Here is a 20,863-nt window from a genome sequence, read left to right on the forward strand (position 1 = left end):
ACTTCTCAGGAAGAATCAACCAAGAGAATGAGAAATAGTAGGCCCTTTGTAGAATGAATGAAGGCAACGAGAGGATCCTGCAACAAAGTAAGATCAAGACTGCAGATCTACACCTGGGTCAAAGAAAGCTGAGGGACAGCCAACTGCAGGCTCTGTGCAGGAACATGCTGCTCTCTAGGCTGATGGTGAAGAGAAAAACCTTGCTAAATAGATGCCGACACCCATGGTTTCTCCTAATCTCTCTCTCTCTCTCTCATTCAGAGCAAGCCAAATCTCTAATCACAAGTCAAAACTTATCATCTATTAGTGGTGTGAAGAAGCTTCAAAGATTAGAAAAACTACAAGAAGAAAACTGACTATTGCTGGAGATCAAATTTTTCACATTTAATCACAGGTGAAATGGACAAAAAGGGAGAGAATTTAATGAATAAAAACAGAAATTTATGTCTATTCTAATTCTTAGTATATAAATACTCTTCTTAAGGACTAAAGGAAGTATAAAATTACAATACAATAATGAAAATTTCATTGAATTTCAAATACTGTAGTTTCCTATTCTCTGACCATAATAAATTAAACTAAAACTCAATATCAAATTAAAAGCTACTTTTAAAAACTTTTTAGAATTATGTTCATTTAATAAACCATAAGTGCAATTTTCAAATGAAAAAGAACTGAATGTCAAAAAAAATTACATATAAAAGTTTGTGGAATACCAAACAGTTATGCTTACAAGTAAGTATATATAGCCTTATCAAGTGACCTAGGAAAAAAGAAATTGAAGTCATGAGTTAATTAGGCATAATAAAACCTGAGAAAAACAGTAAGGAGATGATAATAAACTAGAAAAAAAGTGATCAAAAGTATCTTTAAATAAAGACAAAGATAGTGGGGGATTGGGGGGGCTCAAGACAATGTAACAGCCCTGGTTTTCCTGGAACTCACTCTGTAGACAGGCCGGCTTCAAACTCACAGAGATCCACCTGCCTCTGACTCCCAAGTGCTGGGATTAAAAGCCTTTGCCACCACACCTAGCTCAAAACATATTTTTTAGAAAAAAATCCTTCTGCTTTGTGGAAGAGAGATGGCCCAGCAGTTAAGAGCACTGACTGATGTTCCAGGGAACCCAGGTTCAATTCCCAGGCTGTTCCTTTCCCTTTAAGAGGTCATTGTACAAGGGCAAGAAGCACAGCCTCCTTCAGGCCCTATAGCCCAAGGTCATGGGCGGAGCAAATATCACTACACTGCTTAGCTATTTCCTCTGAATTGAACTATTCCCTGCTGGAGGGAAGAGGGAGATTCGTAAGACTCTGGAAGCTAAGAAAAGGTAGGCTTAGAAAGTAAGGCTCATAACTTCAGACCTTTTTAAGATTCACGAGATCCCTTCCCCAAGATTACACAATCAATAAGCAATTGCTAAGGAGGAGAACTGCCTGAAAATTGGTCAGGGAACTAACTAGCTCTAAGAATGCAGTTTTTGTGAGTTGTCACCCACGCTAGGGTGATGCAACTACAGAGATATTCATGTTCTTCAACCATGCTCTTGAAAATAACCCCAATGAACTCACTGGTTCACCAAGCTAGACTTGGATGTAATTGTTTCTTTGTTCTGTTGTCAGTGTTCTACCGGGAAAGAATGGATGTTTGTTCATGTCTCCCAGGAAAATTAACAAACAACAGTAAACAAATGGATAGCAAGATTGATGAAGAAACAGAGAGACCTACCTAAAAAAGAAAAATGCATGTAAGAACACACCTGTGTGACAGATGTAGTAATACACAACTAAAAGGAGTTTGAAGGGCCCCAGATCTAGAGCTCTGTGAGAGCCACGAGCTTAAACACCAAGTGTAAGAAACCAAGTGGTGGAAAAGTCATGACTCACTGGAGAGCCCTAGCTAGCAGCAAAGAATAAAACCCAGGCTAGACTGAAAACGGTATGAAGAGCCCTGAGTGCAATAAGAACAGGGAACTAGCTGCAGTCCACAGTGCTGACGATGATAAAACTATCAATGATTGTCTATGGAGCCTGCCATAAAAGCAGCTGGACAACTGCAGATAGACATCACAACAGTAAGTCGGGCGGTGGTGGCACACGCCTTTAATTCTGGCACTCGGGAGGCAGAGGCAGGCGGATCTCTGTGAGTTCGAGGCTAGCCTGGTCTCCAAAGCGCGTTCCAGGAAAGGCGCAAAGCTACACAGAGAAAACCTGTCTCGAAAAACCAAAAAAAAAAAAAAAAAAGAAAAAGAAAAAAGAAAAAGAAATCACACCAGTAGACTATGGTCCTCAAAGTATATCAATATGGAAAAATATGAAACTAAATCTCTACCTCATATCGCTTCATATATAAATAAACCAAATCAGGATGGACTAACAATGAAAATATGAGATGCAACCTAGTAATGTAAATATGCAACAAATTGATACTGCTTTACATTTCTTCTAGGACAGAAGGGCTTCTTAAACAAGACAGACCAGCCTTACTAACCAAGAGAGAAAACAGAATTTTCATTACATGCAAGCTGATAGCTTCTATTTATCATAAAACATAAAGAAAACTATAATAACTAATTTTTCAGAGCTGGCAAGATGGTTCAGCAGGAAAAGGATCTTGAGTTTAATCTCTGAGGACAGGATCAATTCCTGCAAGTTGTCCTCTGACCTACACACACAGGCCTAGACACATATCCTGGTGTATACACACACACACACACACACACACACACACACACACACACACACACGATAAATGTAATAAAAGTTTTCACTAAAGTATAAAGAACATCAAAAGACAAGCTATGAGCTGGGAAATTCCTGTAAAACAAAAATCTAATTAATGATTAGGATCTAAACTATGTAAGAATGCTTACAAAGACTGTCAAAATAGGTCAGTCAGTAAAGGACTTGCCTTGCAAGAGCAAAGACCAGAGCCCAATCCCTAGAACCTATGTAAAAAGTCAGAGATGGTGGTGCAGCCTAGGCTATCTACATAGTGAGTTCCAGGAAAGTGAGAGGCCTATCTCAAAAATAAAACAAGACCCAAAAATGGGGGTTGGGGATTGGGTGAGAAGACAGTACCTAAAGACAACAGCCTAAGTTGTCCTCTGGTTTCCACTCATGTACACACAGCATGTACACACATGCTAACACATATATGCGTGTATATATAAGACACAAATACTGTCTACAAATAATAAAAAAAAGATAATACATCAAGCAAAGTGGCAAACTCTTGACTGGAATTTCACAGACAAGGAAACTTACAAAATGGACAAATGCATGAAGAAATACAGGATGTCACTGTCTACCAAAAAAATACAACTTCAGACTACAGGATGCCATTTTAAAGTCTTTAGAATAGTAAAAATTAGAAGAGTTAGCATGATACATTGGCAAGAAATACAGAATAGTGACATATCTAATAGACGTCACAGAGGTATAAAACTGGTAAAAATCCTACTGAAAAATAATTTGACATTACCATGTGAAGATGAACATTCATATGCTTTTTTATGGGCAAATCTCAATTTTATAATAAAATACTTTTATACTTGTATTTTACATAGAACCATCCTACCTAATAAAAACAACAAAACTAAATCTATTCAAACCTCCGTTGGCTAATTGGGCTAATTCACATACTAGAGCACTATAGCATAGTAAGAGGGAATGAACTACAGCTGTAGGCAATGACATGAGTGAATCTTAGAAATATACCAGTGAGCTGGGAGAAAGACAAGACTTCTGAGTGGTAACATCTTCCTCTCCCTTGGCCTTACACCAGTACTTAGCACTCTGTCACCAAGAAATTCTCCTAATCCTAATAGCAAAGAATGAAAATGGTTTTTTGCTTGTTTGTTTGTTGGTTACTATAACCTCAACTTTAGCTTCTACTTTCCTTTGAAAATGCCATGATTCCATAGCTGAAAAAAAAAACAAAAAACATGGGTAATTGTGGATGACAGACCTCAAAAGCCTACAGAGCAAACACAAAATTAAATGAAGCACATTTGAAATCTGTTAAGGTCCAAAGAGGCCGCCAAATGGCAAGCTGTCACTTGACTCTTTGCAATTATTTTCTGGTTATAAGTCTGAATTTACATCATTTACATAATGTGATGCTTCTATGTGGCCTTTTATCTTCCAGTATTTGCTTGAAATAAATAAATATCTGTAAATTCGATGTTCCTCTAAAATATAATACTCTGCGCAAGCTTTAAAAAACACGTTGAATAGATACTGTGGTGGCCTGAATGAGAATGACTCCCATTGGCTCAAGTGTTTGAATACTTGGTCTCCAGTTGGTGGAATTGTTTGGGAAGGACTAGGAGGCCTTGCTGGAGGAGGTGTGTCAACAGGGGCAGGCTTTGAGGTTTCATTCCCTTCTGCTTGTAGGTCAGGATATGAGCTCTCAGCTGCCACTCAGCTACCACCATGCCTTTGCTCTGCCAACATAAATGCTAACCCTCCTGAACCATAATCCCAATTAAACTTTCTTTTATATGTTGCCTTGGTCATAGTGCTTTATCACAGCAATAGAAAAGTGACCAAGACACATAAATTCAAAAGCATTTTCTTTTTGTATTAAAAAAGAGATAAAGTCAGGCCCAGTGGCATGCTCTAATCCCAGCATAGGAAAGAAGCAGCAGTAAGACTGAGTTCAAATTTGAGGCCAGCCAGAACCTGCTGGCTGTAAAGATGTGCACCCTGTAAAAATATTTTTATAAAAATACATTAATTGATTTATACAGGTATAAGAAGTAACAATCAACATACACTTAGTTTGACTACTACCTACAAAATTTTCATTTAAACAAAAGGGGTCACTTACTGTGTATCAGGAATTGTGCCAGACACTGAGGATACAAAGATGTGCAAGATACGAGTTCTGTCAAGGAGCTCATAGTCTGGCGAGGAGACAACCCTGCAAATACAAAAGTTTTCAGTGTGACACAGAATACCTAACACTTCCTCTGGAGCACATAAGGAAAGCAGACAGCCTTCAGTCAAGGAGTGGAGCCATCACAGAGAAGATATCCTGCACATGTAACTCCAACTGTCACTTTTTAGTTTATTTTAAAGAAGACTTGTGCCAGACCATCATGGCACACACATTAATCCCAGCACTCAGGAGGCAGAGGCAGGTGGATCTCTGTGATTGTGATTACATCCTGTCACAAGAAAAACAAACAAACAAACAAACAAATTATGTGTATGGGTGTTTTACCTGTGTGGTTGCTTGAATAGGATTGGCCCCCATAGACTCCTGTTTAAATGCTTGGCCCATAGAGTGTGCAACTAGAAGGAAATGTACCTTGAGTGGCCTTGTTGAAGAAAGTATGTCACTGTGGAGGCAGGCTTGGAAGTCCTATATGCTCAAGCTAGGCCTAGTGTTGATGCTGTGGATCAAAACAGAACCTCCAGCACCATGCCTGCCTCCATGCCACCATGTCCTGCCATGATGATAATGTACTAAACCTCTGAAAATGTAAGCCAGCCGCCAATTAAACGTTTCCTTTATAAAAGTTGCTGCAGTCATGGGGTCTCTTCATAGCAACAGAAACCCTAACTAAGACAGCCTGAATTTATATCTGTGTACCACATACATTCCTGGTGCCCATGGCGTTCAGAAGAGGATCCCCTGAAATCAGAGTTACAGAAAGTTATGAACCACCATATGGGTACTAGGAATAGAACCTGAGTCCTCTGGAAGAGCACCCATTACTCTTAAGGGCTAAGCCATCTCACTACTCTCTTCTTTTTACGTATGTGTGCATGTGTGTATGTCACATATATGCAGATGCTATGTGCTCTCTAATTTCAGAGTACTACAAATACAGTGTATTGCCTATATTTAGGATTCCCTTATATTCTCTGCAGTTGAATAAAAACCCTATGGCATTTTCAAAGGGTTGAACTGGACAAAATCAGCTTAGATGTACATGTTGTCTCCTCTACACGTAGATTTTAACCTAATCTTATTTGGCTGAATATCCACTTTGTTGAAAAGTTTGGGGAAAGTCAGACTTTTCTATTTGTCTTGTCTCACTTACCCTCCAAGTTCCTAAATCTGAATTGACCCTACAGTCTTTCTCTGTTTTCATATGCTGGGTACCAAGTACTACTGGGAAATAGTCATAGCAACATGCAGATTGTTGTCCCTGTGGGTTTATGAAAAACACCATAGTAATATTGCTTAGCTAGGGTTGATCACCTTTTCTTAGTCCGCTCAGAAATATCAGAATGTCTCCTCCATGAGCAAGCCTGTGGTCTTCTATGATTAATACCTCTGACAAACTTACTCCAATATTTCTTCTCCATTGACTTAAGCCTAGCTGTCTCTGATATGGGGATATTCACAGGTTTATTTTGAACATCATACTTCAAATGAAAATTGTCTAACTTCTCAAAATTAGAATACCAACTAGCTTTTGATAAGTGGTTGTTTTGAACTATGCAGTCATTCATTTCAAAACTGGGGGAAGGAAGCTAGGTGTGGTGATGCACGCCTTTAATCCCAGCACTCAGGAGGCAGAGGCATGTGGATCTCTGTGAGTTCAAGGCCAGCCTGAGCAATATAATGAGTTCTAAGATAGCCAGAGCTACATAGTGAGACCCTGTCTCAAAAACAACAGCAAAAAGAAGGGGAGGAGGAGAAGAAAATGGGAAAAAGATGGTTGTTGTTATTGCTGAGAATGGGTCTCACTATGTCACTAGGGAGCTCAGACTGCCCTCAGATCCTGAGTGCTCCATTTACAGAGTACACTGCCAGCTCTAGAAGATGTACCTAACTGCCTGCTTACTTCAAGACACCACTGTAAAGTCAAAGCAATAAAACAAAATAACAAACAACACTCCCCTCCCCAAAGAAATCTGTTTAGAATGACCTGAATTGTCTGCACACGCAGCACATACTGAGCATAGTATTAAGGCTTTAGAAGGCCAGTGAAATATTGTCCCAACTCCTTAGGCCTGCATCAATCAATAAACATAAGCATTGATTGTCTAATCTGTAAAGAACAACACAGATAGAAAAATAACAGAAGACAAAGTCCAGATTCACCAACAGGGAGTATAGTTTTGGAGACAATATTACAAAAAAGGAAACAACCCAGTAACAAGATAGGGCAGAGAGCCTCAAGTGCTACAGAAGCTTGGCCCAAAGACAGGGAACTGAAAAGTTACAAATCCTGAATTAAGGCAGTTATTGTATCAACAGCACAAAATTTAAAACTCAGGGAATGTACAAATGATAAATGGGGATGAACCTATCAGTGTCCCTAATACCCAATTTAGCAACTCTAAAGCACACAAAAATTATTTTATAAAAATGTAAACTACAGAATGTGATATTTAACTTAAAATAAAACAAGAATGTTACTTCTACATAAAGATAATTTATAAAAAGATATTGCTAGGTATTTTAATAAGTTTATAAAACATGACAATGATAGGAAAATAGCCTTGTTTGTCCAGGACCATCTACATTTTAGTTTTCTATCCTTGGAAACTCCTCAGTTCTGTGGGAAATGAGACAGTCAATAGTCTTAGCAACCAAGGTAATGATTCCACCTGTTTTAACTTTTTCTATGGATCTCAACAGAACAGGAACTAACAGAATCCTGCAACAAAGCAGTTTCTTAAAACTGTAGAAAGAAAACCAGATCAGTTACACAGAACTAAGCAGGGCTCAGGATTATATCACAGGGACTGCATTTGCGAGTCGGGGAGAAATGTCTCTCTTAGCGCTAGAAATAATTTTAACAAACTCTAAATCATTACTTCTTTGACTCCTAAAGATCCAGACTCCTGCAGAAACTTCTTAATGCTGCTCAGTCTATCTGTTCTTCCCATCCCAGGCCTTCATCCCAACTGCATGGCCCCTTGACAAGGTAAGGCCTTCATGTCTATACCAGTACCTCACCATCTTGCAGCTTGCCAGTCTTCAACCTTTTCATTAGCACACATGACCCTCATCCTGATCTGATGGGCCCTTCTCTACACACAACCCTGCAGAAACTGTCTCTACCACGGTGCCCACTTTTCTTCTCAGGCATTCCCCTCTGGATCTTCTAAGGATAGCAGCAGTGCCATCGAGCCTGCTCATCGAACGTACTCTACCTCTAGGCTACACTTCCGCTGTCTTCTAGGTGGTTTTTGTATTGTAGGGTTGTCCTTTTGGGGGAGGGGGTGTCTCTTTTTTCTTTCCCTCAAAACCATCATCAGAATGACCAAGCATCTTCCTCCCCTACTTGCCCCAATTGAGTTAGAAGGGTCACTTGAGCCCAGAAGTTCAAATGCAGCCTTAGCAAAGTGAAACACTACATCAAGGGAAGAAATAAATTATCATCAGAATTTTTTATAAAGTTTACAAATTAATGCAAACAAACCCTCCTCCAAGAGTCATCAGTGTAGAAACACTATTTTACAATAAAATAAATTTAAAGTCCCCGTAAATTAAGTAAACTTAAATTACTCAAATAAGAAATGGATGACAGAACACAGGTTTTTTTTTTTTTAAGCTTGGAATTATTTCACTGAAAATACTACTTATCTCATAAAACAAGAAATCATCCATTATTGTACCAATCTAACTCCTGTTTCATTTTATACTACTATTTTCCCCAAGCACACTTTTTATTTTTAACTCCACAGCCCATTTATAAAAATTGTCAAATACAGGTCAGGTAGAATCCTTAGATAACATCAAGACATCAAATATGTAATTTATGTTCATGTTTGGAGAACTTTGAAAACAATATTCCAAAACACCACAAGATGGTGATATTGCACCATAAAAAGGATGTTTTAAATAGTTACTTTTTTTGTTATCATCGTCCCAAAAACAAAATAACTTAACTCTTTTCCAAGAAAGGACATTAAAAAGTGTGCATGCTTTTTTTTTTTTTAAACTAGAAAACACTAGTCAGGAAAGCATACTTAAACTTAGCAGCAAGTCTTCTGGCCTTTAGCCCAAAGAGGTTAAAAACCCTAGACTAACAAAAACCCAAGAATGGTGGCTATGCCCACAGTGACCTCCTTCCCTGACCAACTCTGCCTACCCTCATAATCATCACTCAAAATTTCAATTCAGTATATGTTTTACTTGCTATGCCTAACAATTCTTCCTGTACTTAATTTAAGAAGTGATTCCTACTTTTTCCTTTGCCTTTTATACATATATATATGTATGTATGTATGTATGTATGTATGTATGTATGTATGTATTTTGAGACAGGGTCTCAAGCTCAGGCTGGCTTCAAAACTCAGCAATCCTCTATCCCCGCACTTCAGCCTCCAGAGTATTGGGATCACAAGTATGAGCCAGCGTACCCAGCTCCCATTCCTTTTTTTTTTATTGTCTTAAAAAACACTGACACTAAGCTTCAGTTATATCAGCATAGGATTATACCTGAATGGTGTTGAGCACTGGAAGTTAGGTACTTCCTTTTTTCCTGTGCTATTTCACAACATCTTATAATATGCAATACTTACTATCTTCAGAATGGGAAAATACTAACTTTAAAGCAAAAAATTATACATGTAGTAATTTTTCCTCTGGGCTTATTGAACACTGTAGAAAACAAATTTCCTATTCAAATGCTGCACAGTACCAATTTAAAAAATACTATTCAAGACTAAACACATTAAAACTTTAGTTCAAACTCTAAGACCGAATCCCAGCTTACACATAGAAAATACTGCCTCAATGCTATTATCTTGCGAACCCATAGGGAATACCTATGTCCACAGATGTGGTGTCAACTAATGGAATGGCACAATACTTGTATAAAATTACACACACCCCTCCCATATACTCTAGTCACCTGTGGACTACTTTAAAAACACAATGTAAATCCTATGTAAAATACATTACACTGTATTGTTCTGGAAATAAAAGTTGAGGGGGACCATGAATGTGTTCAACACACATGGGGAATTTTTTCTCAAATAGTTTCAGTACAAGGTTGCTTGAACCTGTGAATGCAGGACTTACCGATACAGAGGGTCAAATGCATTTGCTGCATCATGAAGTAGCAGAAAGCACGGTCGGTCATGAAGACCTGGAGTTGAAGAGGAGCTACAAGCGGATGAAGAGACTTGGGGACACAAAGCCCTGAGGATCCACCAAACCCACTCCCGCTGAAAAGGTTTACTTTTCTTCCACCCTGCACTGGACCCTAGGCTATCATGACCAAAGCTAAGTTCCCCTCAAATATTTCCTTATTATTTCTAAATATATTACAAATTCTAAGTTACCACCATTTTCACAGCCACGGACATTTCCTAATCTCAAATACCAAAGTGACATTTTTTTTGTTTTGTTTCAGAAGAGCATGTTGGGGTAAGTTAACACAAAAAAAACAGTTTTCAAGTCAGACAGACCTAAGTCCAACTTCAGCTCTCCTACCTGTATATATTTAACTTGCTTCTTTTTTATCTGAAAAATGAGGTTACCAACATGAAACTTTTGCCTTTTAGGTGCTAACACTAACCCTAGGAAAGCAGAGAAACTCTTGAGATTGACAGCTCTTCTCCCTTACCTGCTGGTCTGCACTTGTAAAATCTGGCTACTTGTTTCTTATTCACACTTCAGCATTTGCTGAAGCACAGGTCCTGCCTCAGATCTTCCCTGCAGTTCTGCATAAACTATATGTGCATATGGAGTCCCTTGCTTGATTAATTGCTTTCATGCTTTTTTTGGGGAGGTGGGGGTGGGGAGGGGTATGAGTGTGCACCATACGCATGTATGTACATGTGAGCACCCTTTGCCAGAGGGCATTGGGTGTTGTCTTCCATAGCTCCTCTACCTTATTCCCCTTGCTGTCTTCAACTAGGTTGGTAGACAGAGCTGCAGAAAGCCTTCTGCCGCTGCCACCCCAGCCCACACCCCTAACACTGGGGTCAGAGATGCACGTGGATGGGCCTTTCCACAGGGGTGCTTGGGATCTGAACTCATGTCCTCATTGTCGCATAGCAAGGGCTCTCACCTACTGAATGGTCTACCAGCGATCTCTCCACACTAATTCTGAAACAGATCTGAATCAATGAGTGAAAGTGTAGTACAAACACATCCCAGAGCGATGCTAAATGTCAGGCTTAGGTCAGCATATATGTCTATAAACCGGGTGCCATTATTCTCACTTCACATGTGAATAGCTAACAGACACACAAGAAAACTCAAGTTAAGTCAGGTTTACACGCGCAGAACTCAAATCTAGATTTGTATTCCTTTACATAAGGCCTAGGCTTTATTAGATCACTTTAAATAAAAACCTAAATTACAAAGAAAATTTTAAAATGTATAATTACCAAAATGTTTAACCTAGAAAAATAAAATTTCCAAATATAATGTACACCTTGCATTCTGGGTATTCACATCTAAATACTAACATTATATTCCACAGGTCACAGGATAAAAAGAAACAGTCTATTGTTGCTTTTTCCTTGGTGAAAACAAGCACAAAAACAATGGGCTCCAGCAACAGAAATGCCAACTAACTCATTCCAATTTACAAGGACCCAAGGCTTGGTATGTTTTTCAACGCGACATACTTGCAGTAACCTCTGTTTATTTCAACCATACTTTTGGTTTTTCCAGGAACTGCCCCCAATTTAAAGATCTGGCTCAGGGCTGGAGAGACAGGCGGCTTAGCAGCAAGAGCCCTGGCTGCTCTCACCAAGGGCCAGGTTCAGTTCATAGCACACACATGGGAGCTCAGTCGTCTGTAATTGCAGTTCTAGCCGTTCTAACATTCTCTTCTGGTTTCTGTGGACACCAGGCACACATGGTACACACATATATATGCAGGCAAAACACCCATTCACATAAAAGGTCAAAAAAAAGAAAAAGAAAAAACAAGTCTGCCAAGTGTGGTGGTACACGCCTTTACTTCTCAGCTCTTGGAAGGCAGAGGCAGGCAGGTCTCTCTGTTGAGTTCAAGGCCAGCCTGATCTACATAGTGAGTTCTAAGACAGCCAGAGGCTTCATGACGAGACCCTGACTCCAAAAACAAAACAAAAACCAAACCAAAACAACACAAATTTAAATCTGATTGAATTTAGAGGTCCTGTTGGTCACAGAACTGAGGAACATTTAAGTGACAGAAGTGCATAGCCATCATCAGCAAGTAAAAAGAATTTGAAGTTTGTTTGTTTTTTCCATTTTCACTGACTTCAAATTTACACCCTTTTTCATGATTTTCTTCCTGAGTAAATGTCCTTATGCCACAAAATGGCTTTTTCCCAAAGGACATACCACGCCCACAGTTAACCTACTTTCTATCCAAAAGCCCAAATTCCAAATCTGACACCCTCAATCAATGTATCTATTTCTGAGTTGCCTTGTCTGAGCTAAGTAAAATGCAGTAAGACTATCTAACCAATTATTATAATATCTAATTTAACTCTTTCAAGACTGCACTTAGAAGAAGAAAAAATGTCTTTATTCAAAGGAATTTCTTTGGTAGAATGGGGAATGTTTTTGAACAAGGAAGCCGGGGCACTTCACTTGCCTGCTCAGGGCTCTACGCCCCGTGTAGCAGCTTTCTGTAGTTTGCATCACATCTTTGACAATTATCTTAAGCCTTTTAAAACATCTGGAAGGTTCAGATGTTAAACTCTCTTTATATTTACTCTTCACATGGGTTGTAAGGAACCTAGAAAAACGGTCACATTAGGGTCCCAAATTACAGGATCAGTTTCTGTCAACAGTTTATCAAATGAACATGTACAACATCATCTGAGATGTTTACTAGGTGAAGAGTCCTGAAAAATCTTCTCAGGACCATATAACCCAGGCTCTGAAAGATAGTAATAATGTATATCATAGCAAACACCTCCAGCTGACACCCATGACTGTTATGCAGAGGCTAAATCTTGACCAACTGGTCTGTACTGAATTTAACCTAATCACATTTGTTAACAATTGTTGGGCCCCAGGTTACACATCCTAATCACTGCCAACTCATGTACCACCAATCTGTTGCGTCAGGATCTTTCCCAGAATAATCCTTACTCTTTTTACAACTTATTTTTTCAACTGAGAGGAAGATTTGCTATACACTTTTGTATGCACCAAAACTAACCTCTCACTGTCCTTAACAAAATTACTGGGCCAGCCACAGTAAACTACCTACTGGTTTGAACTATCAACTTAATACTTAATTAAAAGTAATAAAAATTTATGGGCTTATAATATTGAAGCTACTATGATTTCCACTTTATAAACAACCTTTCAATTAAAATCCAAAATGAAGCCATTCTTTCCATTTTGCAAATGAAGGAATTGAGGCAACACCACAAGTAAACAGCACAGACAGAAGTCAGATCTGCCTAGTTACAGCTAACTCCTAGGTCAAGAGAGCTTCTGTTCTTAACGATGGAAGCAATCTACTTTGCCTCCTTTTTTGTGGCTGTTTCACTGTTTGCTTTTTTCAGATATGGTAGTGTGTGTGTGTGTGTGTGTGTGTGTGTGTGTGTGTGTGTGTGTAAGCGCGCGCGCACATCACGCTGGCCTCAAACTGGAAATCCTCCTGCCTTGGCCTCTGAGTAAACGACCATGCCTGGTTTAACCTGTCTGTACCTACAGTAAAGAAGATCTTACAGAGAGAAAATTCACTTAACTAATTCTCCCCACCCTAACTTAGAGCACACAAAAAGTAGTGCATATTGGCAAGTTAGGATGGATTTCCGCCAAAGTATCCTACTTCAAGTCAGGACTCAACTGTTTGCTTCCACCCACCTTAATAATTATAAGTGTATTAAACAGCTATCCAAAGAACTTGTTTTCTTTAGTTAAGGCTACAATACCTAACAATTCTGTTACTGCTGGGACATTTTTTAACTATCCGGGTAATTAAGAGGCAGGAAGAATGCCAAGAAATACCTTAATATAATTCCAGCCATCCTGCCTGCAACCCAGCCTTTCCTAAATCATGTTTCTCAGCACACTCAATCACCAAACCCTTTCGATGTACTATTCTCAGAAATATGCTATAGGCTGCAGGGGCAGGTTTTGAGTATAATTGTTTCAATTAAATGCATTACTTCATTAATCTACTATGATACAAAGTAATAAAAGCTAAACATTCACTTCCTTCACCTCAGTCAATCATGCCATTACTTATTAGCTAATTTGAACAATGCAGAAAGATACTAGGAAACTAAGACAAACAAAAAGTAAATCTGTGAGATTCATGTTGTTCAAGACTGATCAAGCAACTCTGATCCCTTGGGTCTCACATTTAATCACAAAGGGTGAAGAGATGGTCTCTGCTTACCACAGATCACTCTCTAGATGAGGGACTGTCTGATCAACACATGACACTGGGTAAATCATTTCTCTGAATCCATCTGCAGTCATGGGGCCTGCACTTTCTTAAACCCCACTGTCCTCCAACAGAAGCAGCCGGTCTCCCCTGCCACCCTAGCATGCCATAGGTCACTGCAGAGCGTCCCACTTCCACGAACCCCAGGCCTCATATATGCCAGGCAAGCATTCTCCAAGCGAGCCTCGATTACTTTTCTCATGTGGGGGACAAAATCCCTGACAAAAGCCACGTAGGGAAAGAAGGGTGTGTTTGGAGCAGTCCTTCCCAGCAGGGAAGTGGTGATAGCAGGAGCATGGACCAGGGTCACACGGCACCCAAAGTCAGGAAGCAGAGAGCTGCCAGTGCTCAGCTACTTGCTCCTTTTTCAGTCAGTCCGCAACTCCAGACCCTGAAATGGTGCTGGACACACTCAAAGTCTTCCCTCTACAGTTAAACCTTCTCAGAGCACGGTCAGACACACCCAAAGTGTGATTCTAGATTCAAACAAGATTAACTATCACACAGCTCTTTAGCATTTCTAATCAAGGACAGAACCAGCTGCTTCTATCTGCAGGAAACCAAATGTACTATCACTTGCACTTTAGACTCAATTTGCCCTCTGGCAGGCCCAGCTCAAAGTTTTGATTGGGGAAAACAGTAAGCAGCCTAGGCTTCAGCTTCCAAAGTCTTCTAGAAGATGTATCTTTACATAATATAACTGATACTGTTCTTTTATAAACTCTGCCATAATCCATTACAAGGTAGCCCCAAATGGATGCAAACACATGTGGAGTAGTAGTAACTCCTTGTCCCAATATAGGCCAAACCTGTGATTTCACCAGCATGAGGCAGAAATGATTGTGTGCCAGTCCCAGGAACACGACTTAAGAAGGTCTGGTTCCTTCAGCTTTTGTACTCTTCAGAGCCCTAAAATACAACGTAAAGCTCACAACCCTGTTGCAAAGGCCACATGGAGATAAAGGATTTCAAAAGGAGAGTGTGCACAGCCCCAGCTGAAAAGCCAGTTGAATACAGCCACTGTAGTGACTGTGAACAAAGCCAGAAAACAACCAAGAGGGACAACCTGTAAACAAGTAAGATGACTGTTTTCAGTCACTTGGTTTCAGGGTTGTTTGTTAGAGAGCAATAAATAGCTGAAACAATGCTACTGGGCTCTTTGTGTTTCTGCATGATTTGCCCAAATACCACAGGAAAAGAAGGGGTGTCATTAATTTTACTTTCCTAACAACAGCAGATAAGGTCTATGCTTTTCTTGATGCCAAAACTCTAATGAGCTCTAAGTTCTAGAGAACAGGCTTCCAGTGTATTGTCTCAAAACTGTACCCCAGCAACTAGCACAATGTCTGACATACAGTAACATACAGTATGTGTTGTGAAGAAATAGTACACTTAGGAAATGTCAAGACTAAATCAACACATGCTATTCTCCACTGTAACTTAGAAATCATATGACATATTGCTTTAACAATCAACAACTCCAAAAATGTTTAAATATGAATTCAAAGTGAACTAAGAGCTTTTATACATGGAGAGGGGTGATATATAAAGTTTGGTATACAATGGTAAAAAATCATAAAACATCACAATATCCCTTTGAAATAAGATTCTGACTTCTGTGCTACACACACACAAATAAACAAATAAATAAATAAATAATAAATAAATGAAGCTTTTCTAAGACTATGCTTTTATATAAGATAATCAAGTTCCATCTTCAAAAACAGAAAAATCAACAAATTTTCCAAAGTAAATTAATGTCAACATTTTACCAATGTTTCTCCCAGAGAGGATATCCATCTTTACATCTTTATCCTTGACTAGAGATTAACTATTTGGTGATAAAATATTTATAAATTTCCAAATTACCGACCAGTAACCACATCAAATGAAGTTACCATGTCAACACAAGGAATGCAACAAACACTTCCAACAGGTAGTCTTCACACACCTTATAACTTCAAGGTCCACTGTAGGCAAAAGACCAGAAATTTGGTGGAAATGATAGTGAATTAAGAACAGAAATGTAGGTTATAGTTCTGATTCTAATCTGGGCTGCTAACTAGTCATACAGGACACTTAACCTTTAAAGCTGCAATGAACCATCTAGATTAGAACATGATGGTTTCCTCTCTACCCACCTAATTCTCAAATGCCTCAAGAATCACATGATAAAGTGTAAAAACTACCATAAAACGAATGAAAAAAAAAAAATACCACAGTTCTGCCATGAGCTATTCATCTCCATATCAGCAAATAAAGGAAAATCCGTGTGTGTTTTTGCCAGACATTCTTCCACTTGCATTAGGGACTAGCTCCTTGGATACCACTCATAATAAGCAATTTATTGGGTTTTCCACTGTTCATTATAATTACATCATACATCTCTATGAAAGTAAAATTATTTTGCCAGGTGTGCTGACATAGGCCTTTGGTGCCACCACTTTTGAGAGGCAGAGGCAGACCTCTGTGAATTCAAAGTCCACACAGGGAATTCCAGGCCAGTCAGGGTTACATAGTGAGACCCGGTCTAATGATTACAAAATCAAGGTTTCTATAGTTAGAAAAGAAACCAACTAACAACAAGGAGACAATCCCTCCCACCAGAGAAACAATCTTTTAAGGGTGCAGAGAAGTCAACTCTTAACTAATCAAACTATGCCATAACTACCATAGTGAGAATCAGCTACTTAATCCTCTTCAGAAAATTCACTGAAAATGAACCCCCATTTCACTTCTTTTATCACATATTGCCTCCTGATTGAAGGACAGGCATATTCCTAAGCCAGGCAAACAGGAATAGAAAAGACTAAGAGTTTCTTCTTCCACTGCTGGTACCTCTACCATCTCTTCCCGATTCCTAACTGAAAGCCACAGAGACAGTTATAATTAAAGTGTCTGAACTGATATTGCTATCTGTTCTCCACACACCCATATCATTCCTCAGTCTCACTAGTTCTCAAGTAGACAGAAGAAAAGATGAGTACAGATGTTCCAATGAAAACCTAAGCACCAAGAATCACAAAACCTTAAACTGGAAGGAACCTCCTGGCCTCACTTACAAGACATTAACTATATCCAATCAATAGTAAATCAGTTGTGTTGTCTTTGTACAAAAAAAAAAAAAGAAAGAAAGAAAGAAAAGAAAAGAAAGAAAAGAAAACCATCACTGTTAACAACTCCGGATTCTATTTTACCACATGCAACTGGACTTGTGACAGACAGCTATTGGGCAAGTTTATTCCAAAATATAACAAATAAAAGGCAGTATCATAGAAAGTGTGAGGCACAACACAGTGCATTCTGTCTCTAGGTACTTGCACAATATATGTCTACAGTCAGGGTCATTAACTTTCCTGTAACTCTGAAGCGCCGCCCCCCCCCCCACAATAGACGGCCCATGAGTTTCATGTAGGAGCTTCGTGTAATCCACAGACTACCCTAAAATCACATCCACAAAGCACAGATGCATCTGGCCAAGAGATTTCTTTAGTTTCAACAAGGGTTAGCAATCCCCAAAAGACTAAGAACCTTATGATCTCTTACTAAGGATAATATGGCTAAGCTACCACTAGTCTCTCTACGGACCTGAATCAGAACCATTATTTTAACTTTCTTGGGGGGTGGGGGATGGGGGGGGCGTTTGAGACAGGGTTTCTCTATGTAGTTTTGGTGCCTGTCCTGGATCTTGCTCTGTAGACCAGGCTGGCCTTGATCTCACAGAGATCCGCCTGGCTCTGCCTCCTGAGTGCTGGGATTAAAGGTGTTCGCGATTGCCGCCTGGCTATTTTAACTTTTATAAAAACAACTACTTTAGCTCATAGTAGTGCATACCTTTAATCCTAGCACTCAGGAAACAGAGCAGGCAGATCTCTGTGAGTTCAAGACCAGCCCAGTTTACATAGTGAGTTCCAGGACAACTAGAGCTACATAGTGAGATTCTGTCTCAAAAAAAAGGAAAAAAAGAAAAACAATTCTTTTGTGGGTGGAAGAAGATGTGCTTGTGTCACTGGGCAAGTGCGAAGGTTAGAGAACAACTTTGGGAGTAGATTACCTTACTACCCCGTGGGTTCCTATTAACGAAATGAGGTCATCAGGCTTGGCAGAAAGCACCTTTACCCAGAGTCATCTTGCCAATTATTTTAACTTTCTTCTTTTACCTGATCACCAAATTCTATCCTACTTTCTTTGTCCGTTCCATTTGTTCAGACCCTTGCTACCTATGATGATGGAAATCCTGAGGTTTATGAACCTTTAGGTTCTTCCCACCTCAACTCATACTCTAATGCTACTAGATTAATTCTTCTAAACAAAGGTTTAAAATTGTTTCACTCCATCTCCAGACTGCCCTAGTAACCTAGTCATTAGTCTAACATTAACCATACTCTTATGCCGTGAGTGATGGCACACCCCTTTAATTCCAGGGCTCTGAAGGCAGAGGGAGGTGGATATCCATGAGTTTAAGGCCAGTCTGGTCTACATAGCAAGCAAGTTCCAGGTCAGTCACGGCTACATAGCAAAGCCTTGTCTCAAAAAGAAAAAAGAAAAATTTTGTTACTGGTCTTGGTTTTTATTACAGGCTTTCTTACCCTACATCCTAAGTACAAATCCTTTAGACACCACCCAAATCCTCTTAGATCCTTCTTCTTGAATTACCTTTCCCTGCTTACGAAAAATCAGTCATCCTTCAATCCAGCATCTTCAAAGGAGAAGCCCTTAACTCATCTGAGAACTACTGTCTCTCATCTTGAATTGAGATAATTTTTATATTTATGAGACCAACACACACACAAACACACACACACACACACACACACACACACACACACACACACACACAAAGGTATTCTAGGCATGGTGGCATAGGCCTGTGAGCTCAGGTCTGTGGCAGGAAGATGGCAACTTCAAGGCCAAATTGGGCTACACAGTGAGATCCTGCCATTTATTCACACAAACATAAAAGGAGCATTTGTGTATAATCTAACATACATACCTTCCTCCTTATGCTGTAAAGACAGAAGCTGCTAATCATTTCATCAATATAATACACCCCAATATAAACTCACACTGTCATACAGTTGATGCTTAATAACTGTGCAAGAATGTAAAAGAAATTTCAACCAGCTGAAGAGATTACATCTCTTTGAAGGCAAGAGACCTGATCAGCCATGTCCTGGGTTTCAAAAGCAGCGTATCAAAAGCAGCTCTGAACGTTATGTGAAGAGCTGTTTGAAAATGTTAATAATCTATGTCTCAAAGAGCTAAGCCACATTCTTCACACATCTCAATTTCAACAGCTCCCAACACTTGGTCACTATACTTTGAATTTAAAATGTTAACTAGTTATTAAAAAACGATACTTTTCAGTCAGTTTAAGTATATTACTTCATGGCTAGTGCAAGTCAGATAAATGAAAGAATGTCTTTTCTAAAAGGTAAGTTTTACTAACAGTTACAGACTTGGTGAGACATGTCAAGTGGATTTACACATAAGTATAAACTCTTGCAGAAACTTACAGACAACTGTGAAACTGGTATTTCATGAGAGAAAAAAAAAACAAAAAAACAAAAAAACACCAAACGGGAGTGGGAAGATAACTCTGAGTGGTTTTTTTTTGGGGGGGGCAGCATTTTAAGAGTAGAAATTCAATCGTACTGCACACAAAAACCTAAAAATCTAATAAAAAATTACCAGATATCTGTGAATTATTTTATGGTAGAAGAGTAAAATATTTCAAAAGTATAACAGATACATCTTCTTTTTGGTAATAAAGGCTTCTTATGATCGCTTAAAGCAGAGGAACTTCAACTCCAAACCTAGGAGTAAAGGAAAGGGACACAGAGTCCTTAGGCACACAAAACTGATCATTTAAAGACTGTAAAGGCGATGGGCAAAGTACCAATCCTAACCACACTTAAATCTTAAAAGAAGATTTAAAGGAAACGGCCCAAATCACAAGATGGGGATTAGAAAAATTTGCAAGGTCACTTGAACCTACCAGGTCACCAAAGGTAGAGATTGGGGGGGGGGGGGGGGTTGTTGGTGGGAGGAGGTGCGGAGTCAGTGAAAAACCCTGAAACGCTAAAAACATGTCAGGAAAGGACGTTCTGAGGCTGGCGTCCCGGCTCGCGCCGGTGGGATCCCGGTGAAAGTCAGGGCAGCAGTTCCGAGGCAGGCAAGCAGGAAGGCTAGCGAGCCGCCGGCCAGGAGGCTGAGCACTGCAGTCCCCGAGACACTTCGCCGGGCTCCGGTGTCACCCGCACCGGCTGGTGCCAGCGCCAGCTCGGGGCAAGCCCGGCGACCCCACCCCAGCGAACTCCGGCCCGGCCGCCCTCCAGGCTCCCTCCCGCGTCCCACTGTGCTTACCCGCGCGAAGCTGCGGCTCCCGGGGCCCGCGGCCACCGCGGCGGCGCCTCCTCAGCCCTCCGCGCCCAAGATCGCCATCTCGCAGCAGGCGTCGGCCGGGCAGCCCAGGCCGCCCGCAGCCACCCGGATCCCGCACGCCGAGCGCGCCGACACCCGGCCCTCCCCCCA

At 40.0% G+C, this 20,863-nt stretch overlaps 1 protein-coding gene across 5 annotated transcripts in view; it reads right to left on the reverse strand.

Annotated features, from left to right (window-relative positions):
- The window catches only part of Wwp1 (WW domain containing E3 ubiquitin protein ligase 1), a 134,335-nt gene extending 113,479 nt beyond the window's left edge, over positions 1–20,856 (reverse strand). For 2 of the 5 annotated variants that reach the window (XM_052717006.1, XM_052717004.1), the window contains exons 1-2: positions 20,696–20,856; positions 4,831–4,923 (exon numbers count right to left, since the gene is read on the reverse strand). The gene's annotated coding sequence lies outside the window, so the exon portion shown is untranslated. The remainder of the gene's footprint in view (positions 1–4,830; positions 4,924–20,695) is intronic. The other 3 variants (XM_052717005.1, XM_052717002.1, XM_052717003.1) reach the window with 2 other exon arrangements.
- Positions 20,857–20,863: the final 7 nt, after the last annotated feature.

The sequence above is a fragment of the Peromyscus californicus genome, unplaced genomic scaffold (assembly GCF_007827085.1).
Source record: "Peromyscus californicus insignis strain IS unplaced genomic scaffold, ASM782708v3 Scaffold_5__1_contigs__length_169319896, whole genome shotgun sequence".
Lineage (NCBI taxonomy): Eukaryota > Metazoa > Chordata > Mammalia > Rodentia > Cricetidae > Peromyscus > Peromyscus californicus.